The following is a 16,763-nucleotide window of genomic DNA, read 5'->3' as shown; positions in this document are numbered from 1 at the left end:
ACGGTTAGGACCCAGAGTATACGGGATAGGTTAGGGATAAGGATATGAGGGTTAGATAACTGGATTGGGTTAGGATATTACGGATAGGTTATTAGGGTTGTTTTAGCGGTTTGAGTTAGGGTATTAGGGTTAGTTTGGGGGATGGGGTTAGGATATCAGGGATAGGATATTAGGGTTGGTTTATCAGTTTGGATTAAGGTATTAGGATAAAGGTCGGGTTATGATTAGGGAGACCTTGATAGATAGGGCTGAAACACACATGCCGGCTCCCGCCGCCCGGCTTTTTACCGCTGCCGTGCTGCAGAGACACATGCAGCGCAATGTGTCCTTTCACACTGCATGGCCCCGGCCCAGCTGCTGGGTTGCAGCTGAAAATATCCACTGGAAGGTCCGGCTGCCGGGGCCGGGCCGTCTTTGAAGGCAGTGGACCGTGTGTGTGAAGGGGAGCTTTCACACACAACGGTTTTTTTTCAAGCCGTGTCTGCTGCTGCGCATGCGCACAGCATTACACACTGCTCAAAGCCGTTGTGTGTGATAGACTCTGCCGAGGACACCCACGAGGGGGAATAGTCCCTGTTAGTCGGCATTTCTAGCGGTCAGGATTCTGGTGTCGGTGTACCGAGCGGCGGGATCCCGACCATCGGTGATGTGATTACATCCCGTTTTTGAGAGGTAGATTATATTAAGGTGGTTTGTCCAAAGGTATAAAATCCCTTTAATATGTCCATCATACACTATGCTTTACAAAAATGAGCCATTGCTCAGGGCAAAGGTTCCCAAATGTGGTCCTTCAAGGCTCCCTAACTGTCCAGGTTTTAAGGATATGCATGGCTGAGCACAGATGGTTAGATCAAATTGATTGACGTACTAATTAAGTCACCTGTGCCCAAACTTGGTTATCCTTAAAACCTGGACAGTTAGGGTGCTTTAAGGTACCACGTTTGGGAACCTCTGGCTTAGGATGCTGGTGCCTCCTTAGCTTACATAATTAGGGAGCAGGTGATGTCACAACTTGTGTGAGAGGCCAATGATACCAAACCAAGCATTACTGACATTGTATGGTTTGTAGTTTAACCTTTTTGTCTTGTATTAAATTCCTTTATGACAGTATCCTAATGATGTGAGAGACAGGTTCAGCTGTGACCAATGTATTGAGGTAGAATTTCTCAATCCCTCTTTACATTGTGACAGAGCTGTCAGAGTAACACCAAATACTGCATATTACTTTCAGATTTCATCTGTGAAAATTAAAATGTTGCAGTTTAACAGTGTTTCTCTGACGTCCTAGTGGATGCTGGGAACTCCGTAAGGACCATGGGGAATAGCGGCTCCGCAGGAGACTGGGCACAAAAGTAAAGCTTTAGGACTACCTGGTGTGCACTGGCTCCTCCCCCTATGACCCTCCTCCAAGCCTCAGTTAGATTTTTGTGCCCGGCCGAGAAGGGTGCACACTAGGGGCTCTCCTGAGCTTCTTAGTGAAAGTTTAGTTTTTAGGTTTTTTATTTTCAGTGAGACCTGCTGGCAACAGGCTCACTGCATCGAGGGACTAAGGGGAGAAGAAGCGAACCTGCCTGCTTGCAGCCAGCTTGGGCTTCTTAGGCTACTGGACACCATTAGCTCCAGAGGGACCGAACACAGGCCCAGCCTCGGAGCTCGGTCCCAGAGCCGCGCCGCCGGCCCCCTTACAGAGCCAGAAGCAAGAAGAGGTCCGGAAAAATCGGCGGCAGAAGACATCAGTCTTCAACAAGGTAGCGCACAGCACTGCAGCTGTGCGCCATTGTTACTCAGGCACACTTCACACTTCGGTCACTGAGGGTGCAGGGCGCTAGGGGGGGACGCCCTGAGCAGCAATGTAAACACCTTGGCTGGCAAAAATACACCACATATAACCCCCAGGGCTATATGGATGTATTTTAACCCCTGCCAGAACTCACCAAAAAGCGGGAGAAAAGGCCGCCGAGAAGGGGGCGGAGCCTATCTCCTTAGCACACGGGCGCCATTTTCCATCACAGCTCCGCTGGAAGGACGTCTCCCTGACTCTCCCCTGCAGTCCTGCACTACAGAAAAGGGTAAAAAAGAGAGGGGGGCACTAATTTGGCGCAGTTTTAATAATAACAGCAGCTATAAAGGGAAAAGCACATTTTATAGTGGTATTCCTGTCTATATATAGCGCTCTGGTGTGTGCTGGCATACTCTCCCTCTGTCTCCCCAAAGGGCTAGTGGGGTCCTGTCCTCTATCAGAGCATTCCCTGTGTGTGTGCGGTGTGTCGGTACGATTGTGTCGACATGTTTGAGGAGGAAAATGAGATGGAGGCGGAGCAATTGCCTATTATAGAGTTGTCACCCCCTAGGGAGTCGACACCTGAGTGGATGAGCTTATGGAAGGAATTGCGTGACAGTGTCAGCTCTTTACGAAAGACAGTTGACGACATGAGACAGCCGGCTACTCAGCTTGTGCCTGTCCAGGGGTCTCAAATGCCATCAGGGGCTTTAAAACGCCCGTTACCTCAAATGGCAGACACAGACACGGATACTGACTCCAGTGTCGATGATGAGGAGACAAACGTGACTTCCACTAGGGCCACACGTTACATGATTGAAGCAATGAAAAATGTATTGCATATCTCTGATAATACAAGTACCACTAAAAAGGGTATTATGTTTGGTGAGAAAAAACTGCCTGTAGTTTTTCCTGTATCCGAGGAATTAAATGAAGTGTGTGATGAGGCGTGGGTTTCCCCCGATTAAAAAACTGATAATTCCTAAAAGGTTATTGGCATCATACCCTTTCCCGCCAGAGGATAGGGCACGTTGGGAAACACCCCCTAGGGTGGATAAAGCGCTCACACGCTTGTCTAAACAGGAAAATCCACATTTTTACCCCAGGTAGCTTCTCAACCTAAGAAGACGCCGTATTATCAGGCGCAGTCCTTTCGGCCCCATAAGGGCAAGCGGGCAAAAGGCGCCTCATTTCTGCCCCGTGGCAGAGGGAGAGGAAAAAGGCTGCAGCAAACAGCCAGTTCCCAGGAACAAAAGCCCTCTCCCGCCTCCGCAAAGTCCTCAGCATGACGCTGGGGCTTTACAAGCGGACTCAGGCACGGTGGGGGCCCGTCTCAAGATGTTCAGTGCGCAGTGGGCCCACTCGCAAGTGGACCCCTGGATCCTTCAGGTGGTATCTCAGGGGTACAAATTGGAATTCGAGACGTCTCCCCCTCGCCGTTTTCTAAAGTCTGCTTTACCGACGTCTCCCTCAGACAGGGAGGCAGTATTGGAAGCCATTCACAAGCTGTATTCCCAGCAGGTGATAATCAAGGTACCCCTCCTACAACAAGGAAAGGGGTACTATTCCACACTATTTGTGGTACCGAAGCCGGACGGCTCGGTGAAACCAATTTTAAATCTAAAATCCTTGAACACTTACATACAAAGGTTCAAATTCAAGATGGAGTCACTCAGAGCAGTGATTGCAAACCTGGAAGAAGGGTACTATATGGTGTCTCTGGACATCAAAGATGCTTACCTACATGTCCCAATTTACCCTTCTCACCAAGGGTACCTCAGGTTTGTGGTACAGAACTGTCACTATCAGTTTCAGACGCTGCCGTTTGGATTGTCCACGGCACCCCGGGTCTTTACCAAGTTAATGGCCGAAATGATGATACTCCTTCGAAGGAAGGGAGTTTTAGTTATCCCTTACTTGGACGATCTCCTGATAAGGGCAAGATCCAGGGAACAGTTGGAAGTCGGGGTAGCACTATCTCAGATAGTGCTGCGCCAGCACGGTTGGATTCTCAATATTCCAAAATCGCAGCTGATCCCGACGACACGCCTTCTATTCCTAGGGATGATCCTGGACACAGTCCAGAAAAAGGTGTTTCTCCCGGAGGAGAAAGCCAGGGAGTTATCCGAACTAGTCAGAAATCTCCTAAAACCAGGCCAAGTCTCAGTGCATCAATGCACAAGGGTCCTGGGAAAGATGGTGGCTTCTTACGAAGCAATCCCATTCGGCAGATTCCACGCAAGAACTTTCCAGTGGGATCTGCTAGACAAATGGTCCGGGTCGCATCTTCAGATGCATCAGCGGATAATCTTGTCACCAAGGACAAGGGTGTCTCTCCTGTGGTGGTTGCAGAGTGCTCATCTTCTAGAGGGCCGCAGATTCGGCATTCAGGACTGGGTCCTGGTGACCACGGATGCCAGCCTGCGAGGCTGGGGAGCAGTCACACAGGGAAGAAATTTCCAGGGCTTGTGGTCAAGCCTGGAGACATCACTTCACATAAATATCCTGGAGCTAAGGGCCATCTACAATACTCTAAGCCTAGCAAGACCTCTGCTTCAAGGTCAGCCGGTGCTGATCCAGTCAGACAACATCACGGCAGTCGCCCACGTAAACAGACAGGGCGGCACAAGAAGCAGGAGGGCAATGGCAGAAGCTGCAAGGATTCTTCGCGGGGCGGAAAATCATGTGATAGCACTGTCAGCAGTGTTCATTCCGGGAGTGGACAACTGGGAAGCAGACTTCCTCAGCAGACACGACCTCCACCCGGGAGAGTGGGGACTTCACCCAGAAGTCTTCCACATGCTTGTGAACCGTTGGGAAAAACCAAAGGTGGACATGATGGCGTCCCGCCTCAACAAAAACTAGACAGGTATTGCGCCAGGTCAAGGGACCCTCAGGCAATAGCTGTGGACGCTCTGGTAACACCGTGGGTGTACCAGTCAGTGTATGTGTTCCCTCCTCTGCCTCTCATACCCAAGGTACTGAGAATCATAAGAAGGAGAGGAGTAAGGACTATACTCGTGGCTCCGGATTGGCCAAGAAGGACTTGGTACCCTGAACTTCAAGAGATGCTCACAGAGGACCCGTGGCCTCTACCTCTAAGAAGGGACCTGCTCCAGCAGGGACCCTGTCTGTTCCAAGACTTACCGCGGCTGCGTTTGACGGCATGGCGGTTGAACGCCGGATCCTGAAGGAAAAAGGCATTCCGGATGAAGTCATCCCTACCCTGATCAAAGCCAGGAAGGATGTAACCGTACAGCATTATCACCGTATTTGGCGTAAATATGTTGCGTGGTGCGAGGCCAGGAAGGCCCCTACAGAGGAATTTCAATTGGGTCGTTTCCTGCATTTCCTGCAAACAGGACTGTCTATGGACCTAAAATTAGGGTCCATTAAGGTTCAAATTTCGGCCCTGTCGATTTTCTTCCAGAAAGAACTGGCTTCAGTTCCTGAAGTTCAGACGTTTGTCAAGGGGGTACTGCATATACAGTCTCCTTTTGTGCCTCCAGTGGCACCTTGGGATCTCAATGTAGTTTTGGGGTTCCTAAAATCACATTGGTTTGAACCACTCACCACTGTGGACTTAAAATATCTCACATGGAAAGTGGTAATGCTGTTGGCACTGGCTTCAGCCAGGCGTGTCTCAGAATTGGCGGCTTTATCCTATAAAAGCCCTTACCTAATTTTTCATACGGACAGGGCAGAATTGAGGACTCGTCCTCAATTTCTCCCTAAGGTGGTTTCAGCGTTTCACTTGAACCAGCCTATTGTGGTACCTGCGGCTACTAGGGACTTGGAGGACTCCAAGTTGCTGGACGTAGTCAGGGCCCTGAAAATATATGTTTCCAGGACGGCTGGAGTCAGAAAATCTGACTCGCTATTTATCCTGTATGCACCCAACAAGCTGGGTGCTCCTGCTTCTAAGCAGACTATTGCTCGTTGGATTTGTAGTACAATTCAGCTTGCACATTCTGTGGCAGGCCTGCCACAGCCAAAATCTGTAAAAGCCCATTCCACAAGGAAGGTGGGCTCATCTTGAGCGGCTGCCCGAGGGGTCTCGGCTTTACAACTTTGCCGAGCAGCTACTTGGTCAGGGGCAAACACGTTTGCTAAATTCTACAAATTTGATACCCTGGCTGAGGAGGACCTGGAGTTCTCTCATTCGGTGCTGCAGAGTCATCCGCACTCTCCCGCCCATTTGGGAGCTTTGGTATAATCCCCATGGTCCTTACGGAGTTCCCAGCATCCACTAGGACGTCAGAGAAAATAAGAATTTACTTACCGATAATTCTATTTCTCGTAGTCCGTAGTGGATGCTGGGCGCCCATCCCAAGTGCGGATTGTCTGCAATACTTGTACATAGTTATTGTTACAAAAATCAGGTTATTATTGTTGTGAGCCATCTTTTCAGAGGCTCCTCTGTTATCATGCTGTTAACCGGGTTCAGATCACAGGTTGTACGGTGTGATTGGTGTGGCTGGTATGAGTCTTACCCGGGATTCAAAATCCTTCCTTATTGTGTACGCTCGTCCGGGCACAGTATCCTAACTGAGGCTTGGAGGAGGGTCATAGGGGGAGGAGCCAATGCACACCAGGTAGTCCTAAAGCTTTACTTTTGTGCCCAGTCTCCTGCGGAGCCGCTATTCCCCATGGTCCTTACGGAGTTCCCAGCATCCACTACGGACTACGAGAAATAGAATTATCGGTAAGTAAATTCTTATTTTTAACAGCTGAAATAAGGGAATAGCTCAATGGTTCTCAAACTGTGTGCCTAGGCACCCTGGGGTGCTGTGAGGCTCTTGCAGGGGTACCTCGGGTTGGTGGTCCAGGACCAAATCAAATTATTTGGGGTCAAAGTGATATTCGAAACTAGTGCTAGTGGCTGCCAAGCATAAAACGTATGGACAATCAGAAGAAAAACTGTACACCACCACATAACTGACCCTAGAGGGGCATACACACGGAGCTATTCTTGCTTAATTTCTAAGCAATCTGACTAGATTGCTTATAAATTAGGCACACATTGCTCCGTGTGTATGCCCCTTAGCGATAGCGATTCGCGTCGCTAACGCTGGCTCTAGATTGGCCTGCATGCAGGCATAATCTTGCTAGATCGCGAGGCCCTCATTGAGCCTTACAGTCTAGTTAGGATCGGGCTACCACACATCGCAGCGTGTATACAGACACCCACTGTGATATGTGCTTATGCCCACATCGGCCTCAGCCTACATTGCGCTGAGCCCGGTCGCTACGTGTGTAACCCCCTTAAGGATGGCAGGTAAGCACAGTTTACTTAATTTAAGTTTGTTTGTTTTTTATTTATCAATACCAAGCTTTTAGCCGAGGGGTGCCATGAAATAAATGCTGATTCTCGAGGGTGCCGTGATTCAAGAAAGTTTGGGAACCACTGGAATAGCTGGTTATCTTCCTACCTACAATACACAGTTCTCATTTGTATTCATACTCTGCATATAATATTCAGCTGCCACAAGTGTGTTTGAAGCCCTCAGATGCAATGTGCATTGCATTGCTTGTCTGTTACTACGCTCGGTGCATGCTGTGACTGGTACTACAGACAATAAAGCCTGAAACACAGCAGTATAACCGCAGGTCAGCTGCTTAGTTGGTACTTTTGAAGGACGAACCCTAATGGGAGAATGTTTGTATTCCTATTGAACTTCTCTTGCACTGTCTGGTATATCCTGTGCTGCTGAATAAACCCTGTGTCTGTGCTTAGACAGACTTGGATCACATGGCAGACTGTCTGTTTCCTTAACTCTTATGGAGTGTATGAATGGTCGACAGTCATTAGGCCGACCACTATTGGTCGACATTGACATGGTCGACATGGACACATGGTCGACACATGAAAGGTCGACATGAGGGGGTTTATTTTTGTTTTGTTTTTTTGGTGTCGTTTTTTACGTAAAGTGACTAAGAACCCCAATTAGTGCACCGCGTCCCCTCGCATGGCTCGCTTCGCTCGCCATGCTTCGGGCAAGGTGCCTCGCTGCGCTCGGCACAGATTACCGTTCCAATCGTAGTCCACGTGGATCGTAAAGTATGGAAAAGTTCCCCAAAAGGTTTTTTTTTTAAACTCATGTCGACCTTTTCATGTGTCGACCATGTGTCCATGTCGACCATGTCAATGTCGACCAATAGTAGTCGACATATTGACTGTCGACCATAACATGGTCGACCATCTGAACGGATACCGTGTAATTGTCTGGCCATTTATTATGTAAAAATAGGTAACTAACAAACGTGTAAGGGCCATTTGTTAGCTGTGTGGGGAAGGTTTGCATTAATTATAGACCGACTCCCACAATCTAGGATAATTGTCAGCATTAATATGTATCATTATTTAAAAATTGTTTTTTTTTTTTTACTAGAGATCCAAATTCTACAAAACAGCTTAACAATATTAATGCTTTGGTGCTGCTGTTCCTCACCATGTTAACCTGTTCCTTCACCTGCCTGCCTCATCTCCCATTACCTGTATTTATCATTTAAAGTTGGCACCTGTGCAAATCACTGTTTAGTCTCTCTGTAGTAGGGTCATCTGACAGAGGGCCTAATTCAGATCTGATCGCAGCAGCAAATGGGCAAAACCATGTGCACTGCAGGTGTGGCAGATGTAACGTGTGGGTTATATTGTTTCTGTGCAGAGTAAATACTGATTGCTTTATTTTTACACTGCAATTTAGATTTCAGTTTAAATCTCCCCCCCTCATCCCCATCTAACTCTCTCTGCGCATGTTATATCTGTCTCCCCTGCAGTGCACATGGTTTTGGCCATTTGCTAACAAATTTGCTGCTGTGATCAGGTCTGAATTAGGCCCATGGCATAGTACCCTACAGCTACTGTGTTGAATCTCTGTACTAGTAATTAACAGAAGCAGTGCATTGCCACTGCAAAATATGTATAGGGACCTAGTGATGCTGATCCAACTTTCCAGGCCACCCTAGCTCTGCTCTATGCATGTCTTCTGAACACCCATGCACTAATTAGAGCAGACATTCCCAACCACGTTCCTCTAGGCACACCAACAGTGCAGGTTTTAGGGATATCCAGGCTGCAGCACAGATGGTTAAATCAAAATAACTGAGCTACTAATTAAGTCACCTGTGCTGAAGCCTGGATATCACTAAAACCTGCACTGTTATAGGCCCTACACACTGGCCGGTATTCCTCAAAGATATGAACGATCTCGTTCATTATTGAACAAGATAACGTTCATATCTTTGAGTGTGGAGTCACCAGCGATGAACGATGCACGGCCCCACGCTCGTTCATCGCTGGTGCCCCGTCGGCTGTGCATGCAGACCAATATGGACGGACTCGTCAATATTTGCCTGCACTTCAATGGAGCCGGGTGACGGGGGGACTGAAGAAACTCCCCCCCCCCCCCCCCCCCCCCCCGCCGCCGGGTCGCCCATCGGCCGTATCTGCCGTCGGGCAGCTTGGCGGCGGATCTTTAAATGTGTAGGGCCCTTACGTGTGCCTTGAGGACCGCGGTTGGGAATGCCTGGATTAGAGCATCCTCCACTCTCTTTTATTGAGAGTACTGTGTAATGTGGGGCAACACAGAATTGCTGGGACCCCCACTTACCTCCTGGAATCCCACCATTAAGGGCCCCATACACTAGAGCGATTCTGCCCGATTTCAGCCCAATTCGTACCGATATATTGGATGAAATCGGGCATTTTGGCTGTGTATCCGAACCGATCCAATGCGCGGCCCCGTAAGCGTGGTGTCAGATCCTCCAGACGCTAGTGCTGCACTTGTGATATATCGGTTCCCGCAGGCATGGCTGGGATCGCATACAATATGTCGCATGCAAAATGTTCCAAATCATTTGTAATTGTATGGAACCACTCCCGGGAAGCTCCCGGGAGAGTTCAACGGAAATCGCCCCAACTTCAGCCCCTAGACATATCGTTCTAGTGTATGGGGCCCTTTAGACAGAGGTCCTAGTCAGGTACTCCCATCAGAGTAATATATATATATATATATATATGTGTGTGTGTGTGTTAAACGCCTGCAGTCTGTTATATCACAACTTATTTTTAAATCATGTACAGTAACGTACACAAATCAGGGCTATTCAGGCAGTGAACAACAACACAACTGCTGCAATCTAGCTCTCCTGCCTTCCTACTATACAGAAACGTGCTGGATGGGGCTACTTGGTAGTAGAGGTGTGTTTACTGCTAGAGGTGACTGCACAGTTGGTACATGGTGTTGGTCAGCATTGTATAGATGCACCTACAGGGTTCTGACTTGGGTGCAAAGCGAAAACAAAAACATAACTTTGTATCTGCACTAAACCATATTACAATGGTTATGGCTAAAACTAAGTAGGAGAAAGGACCTCTGACGTCACCAGGGGGAGGAACCATGCCCGGACAGGGTACCCAAAAAGTACCCTCGCGGGCTCAGTGGCTCGCTACACTTCGCTCGCCACCAGGTTACTAAAGGGAGTAGTTGGTGGCGTGGATAGTAGAAGAACTATCCCGCTGGCCTAGCTCCTCCCCTTGTGTTGTGGCTCCTCCCCCTGACATCAGAGGTCCTTTCTACAACATGATTCTAGCATCTACCATATTCTAATGCAAAGGGTAAAAAAACTCAGCCCCACAATCTCTTTAGAACCCCTCACCTAATAATGTTTTTACAGATCCCTATCCGGCAGTTATTCAGTGATGTATAGATCTTTTTTATTAAACATTGTGAAATTGCTGCAATCCTTTTCATCCTGTAACGCTCCTTACAGCGGGAATACAATGTGCTACATCTGTAGTTTCTCAGGGATCTATTCATGAAGCAGGGAAAACTGTGGAGAAGTTGCCCATGGCAACCAATCAGCTGCTATGTATAATTTTGTAGAATGCACCTACATTTTTTTACTTCAATACTAATTGGTTGCCACGGGCAACTTCTCCACTGGCTAACTTCTCCACTCTTTTCACTGCTTCATGAATAGACCCCCTATTATGATACCCAAAGGAGAGGTGCTGCAAAAATGTACCTCTCCGGAGTTGCCTTTTCTGCGTGATGCCATAATCCCGTGCCTGAACTGATCTTATAGCTCATGCGCAAGCTGGTAAGGGCGCACATGCCTGGTAAGCGGTTTAATATGATTGGCCATCAGAAAGAAAACGCACAACAGCGGGACAGGCTCTTCTCTGGCAGCCTAGTGAGTATGTGTAACACCACCCTAAGAAGACATCATGTTTTTACTCAAACTGCAAAAAAAGATAGCTTGTTGCAGATTGCTAAATTACAAGCATGATAGGGAATAGCTCCCTCGCACAAAATTGCAGTAAATTACAAACACACCACGGTGGCAATAACAGGCTGTGGGGAGGGGTTGAACTTAAAAATACAAGGGACCACATGAGAAATGAATTACTGCTGTGCGGTAAGTAGCAGGAAGCAGTGAGTACCCCTCTTACTGCCAAAAATGAATGAAAAAGATGTTATTACTGTCTGATCAATAGATCCCTTAGTTCCCTCCTGAACAGATTAGGTAACAGGATAAACAATGCAGTCTTGTACTTGTAGTCATGGTACTGAGCGGCTCCTAATCCTATGAAGGTATCTGCTGACACCAAAAATCTCAATAAATTAACAGTAAACCTTGCTGAAATTAGATGTGCTGCGTCCGGTCACATTCATCTCCATGCTGTAGTGGATGGGTATTCAGTTCTCCTGCCTATGTATTGGACCACAGTGTACAATACAATTCATAGCACATTGTAGTGAAAGCCAGCACATTATATTGTATTAGAGGGAAGCGTGGGTCTAGTTACCTGTCCAGCAGACTACAGCAGGGAACTAAGCACAATGTGCAGTGGGGCTGATGCATGTTTAGTACAGCACACGGTTCTAGAACCAAGCGTACCCAAGCAATATGCATTTCAGTCACATCTGCAGTTGCGACTGAGGATGTGAAATGAGACATTTTCATGTAGGGAACACTAACTGTATGCAATGTGACCAGTAGCGGATCTTGCCACGGGCAAGCAGGACTTTTGCCCGGGGTGCCGCCTTCCGGAGGGCGCTAGCGCCATGGCAAGATCCGCCACTGCTGCCCGCTGTGTCCCCGTCCGCTGTGTCCCGCCTCCGCTGCCCGCTGTGTCCCCGCCTCCTGTGAAGAGAAACTAGACACGTAGCGTCTAGTTTCCCTTCGTGGAGAGTACCTTTGCTGAGCGGTGCGCGATGACGTCATCGCGCACCGAACAGCAAAGGTCCTCTCCACGAAGGGAACTAGACACTACGTGTCTAGTTTCTCTTCGTGGAGAGGACCTTTTGCTGTGCGGTGCGCGATGACGTCATCGCGCACCGCTCAGCATTCAAGTGGCGCTAGTAATGTACAGGGGGCGTAACTGACCACGCCCCCTGTATTAAGCCACGCCCCGTTTCCTGCCCGGGGCGCAGAGTGGGCTTGAACCGGCCCTGAATGTGACGCAGAGTTCAGTGGAAGCAAAAATGTGCATGTTTCTAGTACTCCTTTTACACCAACCAGCATATAACACGGGTTATTGCACATGAACGCGCTTAATCCGTGTTGCTGGCTGGTGTAAAATGGCTGAGTTGGAATAATCCGAGTCGAGTGACCCGGTATTCCAACTCGGGTAGCTTGCAGGGTTAAACACGGGTTCAACTCGGTAAGCTGTTCTGTGTAACGGAAGCCGGGTTGATATGACCCGGATCCCGTTCACAGTGTATGGAAGGGCGGCGCGTCACCGGCAGCGTCACCAACCTGGCAATATGCCGGGATGGTGACTGCAGTAGGAAAAGGGGCTGACGCAGGTCGTGGTCATGTAGCACCCATGTCAGGCTCTCGGCTGTGACCCGCGTTTTAGGTGGAAAAGGGGTATAGGAGTATCATCTGCTCCACGTACAAGTGTGCCCTGATGATAACAAGTATCAAACCAAGCGTACAAATAAATTGTGAATGCCCCACAAGATCCAATCAACTCTGCATGACTGCAGACTGTAAACCCTGATTTATCTCTGATTTGGGGAAGTGCAAATGTATAAATTGAAAGGTAACCATGACCCTAATTCAGTCAGGATTGCAGTTTCTGCTAATAAAAACACTTACTGCGATCAAATAGTTGCCGCCCAGAAATTGAGAAAAAACGCCCATTGTAAAAATTGCAAATGCATCGCAATATGCGGACTGATCGCAAAACCATACGCAATTACTGGAACATCGAAGATTTTTCCTATCCGCGCCAGGCAAGGTCATCCACAATTTTTCTATACAAGACGGTGGAAGTGGTCATCACTGATGTCAGAGGCCTTCCTTAAAAATGCCTGGGCACTCCTGTGTTTTTTTCAGACACACCCAGAAAACGGCGGCATTGTGTCAGTCAGACAGCGGCTGCATTGTGATCACAATGTGTGCACATTTTTAGTCGCTACTTTTGATATCGCGTATGCAATGTGAACAGATTGCGATTCGCAAATTTTGCAATCCTTACTGAATGAGGTCCCATGTTCATAAACGGGTTGGAGGAAGTAACTCTTTACATGTCACTGGAGAACGTATTGCTGTCATCTAGAACATGTAATTTGTGCTTTCCTTAATTAATGTAAATTGCTCAAAGTACACTTGTGTGCGATTTGTTATCAATAAGCATTGTGTTTAGATGTTTACAAATGTTCGTTATTAGAAAGACAACTGTGAAGAAAAGTATCTGTTCTAGCCGACCCTGCAGCCATTACGTCCCAGCGTTTCAGTGTGATGGTGTGTCTGATCTGGATACGAGAGACATTCGTCTGCTGGTTGCTAGCCAACCTTTTCTTGTTGTGCCACAAACCATGCCTGAAGAAACACTTGCTTCACTCACTGCTGTCTTTGATTTTTCCTGGTTGCCAAAAACTCCCCCACACAGGCACGTTCCTGTGGACGTACTTGGTATGTTAATCCCAGTCACAGCCACGTCCTGCAATATTTTTACTTGCTGTGACATAATGGATGAAACATAACTCCCATTGCACATTTTCCACACTGGAAAGATTGAGGGGTCTGAAATGAAAGAACTCCACACATATATTATTTTAATAAAAGAACATATAAGTCATATTTGTATTTGATTAATACGTTTAACCTCAATGTCTAAGGCTTCACACCCAAGTATTGGCCTGATTCAAATGCTATGCCGATATTCACAATCATTGTATTTCATCTGCGCAGGCATCTTAAGTCGTTATGAAGTTGCACAGCGCATGCGTCCTCTAGATGTTGGCGTACAAAGTTTTAGGACCATTTGAGTCATAGGGGGAATTAAATTGCAGTTGTGAATTACCGATGCTGCTGCGTTTTAACACCGGCAACTACTCCCCGTCCCCCACCTGTAGGAATTATTCCCCCCCCCCCCCTCCAATATGGTTATTAGAAGTGTACTGTGCATTCCTGGGTGGCATTTACCCTTATGAATGTTAATGCAGGTTTAATAATGCATTTAGACTCCGCTATTGAATGGGTACTTTCAACAGGTTTTATGCAGTAAATTAAATAACATTGATTATAGTTGAAACTAGATTGTTTTAAGGTTTTATGCATTTACCATGTACATACATACACGCACACTGCATTCTTGGACCCTAAGAAAGGTAACGTTTGGTCAGGGACACACTAGGTCCATTTGAGATATTCCGTAGTAGTAGTAGTATTACTATTATTATTTCTCTGACGTCCTAGTGGATGCTGGGTACTCCGTAAGGACCATGGGGTATAGACGGGCTCCGCAGGAGACTGGGCACTCTTAAAAGAAAGATTAGGTACTATATCTGGTGTGCACTGGCTCCTCTCTCTATGCCCCTCCTCCAGACCTCAGTTAGTATCTGTGCCCGGCCAGAGCTGGATGCACCCTAGGGGCTCTCCTGAGCTTCCTAGAAAAGAAAGTATTTGTTAGGTTTTTTATTTTCAGTGAGATCTGCTGGCAACAGACTCACTGCTTCGTGGGACTGAGGGGAGAGAAGCGAACCTACCTGCTTGCAGCTAGCTTGGGCTTCTAAGGCTACTGGACACCATTAGCTCCAGAGGGATCGAACACAGGCCCAGCCTCGGTCGTCCGGTCCCGGAGCCGCGCCGCCGTCCCCCTCGCAGAGCCAGAAGAACGAAGAGAAGTGGAAAATCGGCGGCTGAAGACTCCGGTCTTCATTAAGGTAGCGCACAGCACTGCAGCTGTGCGCCATTGCTCCCTCTGCACACCACACACTCCGGTCACTGATGGGTGCAGGGCGCTGGGGGGGCGCCCTGGGCAGCAATTAGAGTACCTTACATGGCTAAATAGCACATAATACAGCTATTAAACTGTATATGTGCATAATCCCTCGCCATAAAGCATATAAAAAAGCGGGAGAAGTCAGCCGAGAAAGGGGCGGGGCTATCTTCCTCAGCACACCAGCGCCATTTTCTCTTCACAGCTCCGCTGGAAGGACGCTCCCCAGGCTCTCCCCTGCAGTTCCAGACTTCTAGGGTAAAAAAGAGAGGGGGGGCACATAAATTTAGGCGCATAACTGTGTATATAAGCTGCTATAGGGGAAAAATTCACTCTGTATAGTGTGCATCCCTGCATTATATAGCGCTGTGGTGTGTGCTGGCATACTCTCTCTCTGTCTCCCCAAAGGACTTGGTGGGGTCCTGTCCTCAGTCAGAGCATTCCCTGTGTGTGTGCGGTGTGTCGGTACGGCTGTGTCGACATGTTTGATGAGGAAACTTATGTGGAGGCGGAGCAGGTGCCGATAAGTGTGATGTCACCCCCGGCGGGGCCGACACCAGAGTGGGTGGATATGTGGAAGGTATTACACAACAGTGTCAGCTCCTTGCATAAAAGGTTCGATGACATAACAGCTGTGGGACAGCCGGCTTCTCAGCCAGTGCCTGCCCAGGCGTCTCAAAGGCCATCAGGGGCTCAAAAACGCCCGCTACCTCAGATGGCAGACACAGATGTCGACACGGAGTCTGACTCCAGTGTCGACGAGGACGAGACTAATGTACAATCCACAAGGGCCATCCGTTGCATGATTACGGCAATGAAAAATGTGTTGCACATTTCTGACATTAACCCAGGTACCACTAAAAAGGGTATTATGTTTGGGGAGAAAAAGCAACCAGTGGTTTTTCCCCCATCAGATGAGTTGAATGAAGTGTGTGAAGAAGCGTGGGCTTCCCCCGATAAGAAACTAGTGATTTCAAAAAAGTTACTGATGGCGTACCCTTTCCCGCCAGAGGACAGCTTACGTTGGGAGACATCCCCTAGGGTGGATAAGGCGCTCACACGCTTGTCAAAAAAGGTGGCACTGCCGTATCAGGATACGGCCGCCTTAAAGGAGCCTGCGGATAGAAAGCAGGAAGCTATCCTGAAGTCTGTATATACACACTCAGGTACTATACTGAGACCTGCAATTGCTTCAGCATGGATGTGTAGTGCTGCAGCAGCTTGGTCCGATACCCTGTCAGATAATATTGATACCCTCGACAGGGATACTATTTTGCTAACCATAGAGCATATTAAAGACGTCGTCGTATATATGAGGGATGCACAGAGGGATATTTGCCGGCTGGCATCTAGAATTAATGCAATGTCCATTTCTGCCAGGAGAGTATTATGGACTCGGCAGTGGACAGGTGATGCTGATTCTAAAAGGCACATGGAGGTTTTGCCTTATAAGGGTGAGGAACTGTTTGGGGATGGTCTCTCGGACCTCGTATCCACAGCAACAGCTGGGAAGTCGACATTTTTACCTCAGGTTTCCTCACAGCCTAAGAAAGCACCGTATTATCAGGTACAGTCCTTTCGGCCCCAAAAAGGCAAGCGGGTCAGAGGCGCTTCCTTTCTGCCCAGAGGCAAGGGAAGAGGGAAAAAGCTGCACCAGACAGCCAGTTCCCAGGAACAAAAATCCTCCCCCGTTTCCTCTAAGTCCACCGCATGACGCTGGGGCTCCACAGGCGGAGCCAGGTG

General features: G+C 48.2%; 1 protein-coding gene across 2 annotated transcripts in view; it reads left to right on the top strand.

Moving 5' to 3' along the window:
- The window catches only part of APOO (apolipoprotein O), a 173,034-nt gene that overhangs the window by 14,498 nt on the left and 141,773 nt on the right, over positions 1-16,763 (top strand). The gene's annotated exons all lie outside the window — the stretch shown is intronic.

Source organism: Pseudophryne corroboree, chromosome 2 (genome assembly GCF_028390025.1).
Source record: "Pseudophryne corroboree isolate aPseCor3 chromosome 2, aPseCor3.hap2, whole genome shotgun sequence".
Taxonomy (NCBI): Eukaryota; Metazoa; Chordata; class Amphibia; order Anura; family Myobatrachidae; genus Pseudophryne; species Pseudophryne corroboree.
This window is presented reverse-complemented; position numbering and strand designations above follow the sequence as displayed.